Source organism: Lissotriton helveticus, chromosome 7 (genome assembly GCF_964261635.1).
Source record: "Lissotriton helveticus chromosome 7, aLisHel1.1, whole genome shotgun sequence".
NCBI lineage: Eukaryota > Metazoa > Chordata > Amphibia > Caudata > Salamandridae > Lissotriton > Lissotriton helveticus.
In genome coordinates this window covers 952,582,852-952,584,977 of record NC_136068.1, presented here as the reverse complement: position 1 = coordinate 952,584,977, position 2,126 = coordinate 952,582,852, and positions in this window count along the sequence as shown.

The following is a 2,126-nucleotide window of genomic DNA, read 5'->3' as shown; positions in this document are numbered from 1 at the left end:
CTTCATTCAGCCTGGATAGCTTGACTCCAGTGGTGTGGAGAGCCTGGGATCACGTCTGAGCATACCCAGCCCACTCGGGGTGAAAATTGCAAAAAACACAGTTTATGGACAGAATGTAGAACAATGTCATACATTCACCCCAGTACAAGGATCTGGGCCTAAATCCATCGTTTTTTTGCACTCCACACCACCCTGGGTTAGACACTGGCTATATGCAAATCAGCTCTGACCCTGTGCCTCATGGGAACAGTCCAGTCCGAACTACCAAGCCATGTCTTTCCCAGACCGGAATCAAGCATCCAAGGACCGGTTTCTGGCTATCAGCCTTCATTCAGCCTGGATAGCTTGACTCCAGTGGTGTGGAGAGCCTGGGACTCACGTCTGAGCATACCCAGCCCACTCGGGGTGAAAATTGCAAAAAACACAGTTGATGGACAGAATGTAGAACAATGTCATACATTCACCCCAGTACAAGGATCTGGGCCTAAATCCATCGTTTTGTTGCACTCCTCACCACCCTGGGTTAGACACTGGCTATATGCAAATCAGCTCTGACCCTGTGCCTCATGGGAACAGTCCAGTCCGAACTACCAAGCCATGTCTTTCCCAGACCGGAATCAAGCATCCAAGGACCGGTTTCTGGCTATCAGCCTTCATTCAGCCTGGATAGCTTGACTCCAGTGGTGTGGAGAGCCTGGGACTCACGTCTGAGCATACCCAGCCCACTCGGGGTGAAAATTGCAAAAAACACAGTTGATGGACAGAATGTAGAACAATGTCATACATTCACCCCAGTACAAGGATCTGGGCCTAAATCCATCGTTTTTTTGCACTCCACACCACCCTGGGTTAGACACTGGCTATATGCAAATCAGCTCTGACCCTGTGCCTCATGGGAACAGTCCAGTCCGAACTACCAAGCCATGTCTTTCCCAGACCGGAATCAAGCATCCAAGGACCGGTTTCTGGCTATCAGCCTTCATTCAGCCTGGATAGCTTGACTCCAGTGGTGTGGAGAGCCTGGGACTCACGTCTGAGCATACCCAGCCCACTCGGGGTGAAAATTGCAAAAAACACAGTTTATGGACAGAATGTAGAACAATGTCATACATTCACCCCAGTACAAGGATCTGGGCCTAAATCCATCGTTTTTTTGCACTCCACACCACCCTGGGTTAGACACTGGCTATATGCAAATCAGCTCTGACCCTGTGCCTCATGGGAACAGTCCAGTCCGAACTACCAAGCCATGTCTTTCCCAGACCGGAATCAAGCATCCAAGGACCGGTTTCTGGCTATCAGCCTTCATTCAGCCTGGATAGCTTGACTCCAGTGGTGTGGAGAGCCTGGGACTCACGTCTGAGCATACCCAGCCCACTCGGGGTGAAAATTGCAAAAAACACAGTTGATGGACAGAATGTAGAACAATGTCATACATTCACCCCAGTACAAGGATCTGGGCCTAAATCCATCGTTTTTTTTGCACTCCACACCACCCTGGGTTAGACACTGGCTATATGCAAATCAGCTCTGACCCTGTGCCTCATGGGAACAGTCCAGTCCGACCTACCAAGCCATGTCTTTCCCAGACCGGAATCAAGCATCCAAGGACCGGTTTCTGGCTATCAGCCTTCATTCAGCCTGGATAGCTTGACTCCAGTGGTGTGGAGAGCCTGGGACTCACGTCTGAGCATACCCAGCCCACTCGGGGTGAAAATTGCAAAAAACACAGTTGATGGACAGAATGTAGAACAATGTCATACATTCACCCCAGTACAAGGATCTGGGCCTAAATGTATCGTTTTTTTGCACTCCACACCACCCTGGGTTAGACACTGGCTATATGCAAATCAGCTCTGACCCTGTGCCTCATGGGAACAGTCCAGTCCGAACTACCAAGCCATGTCTTTCCCAGACCGGAATCAAGCATCCAAGGACTGGTTTCTGGCTACCAGCCTTCATTCAGCCTGAATAGCTTGACTCCAGTGGTGTGGAGAGCCTGGGACTCATGTCTGAGCATACCCAGCCCACTCGGTGTGAAAATTGCAAAAAACACAGTTGATGGACAGAATGTAGAACAATGTCATACATTCACCCCAGTACAAGGATCTGGGCCTAAATCCATC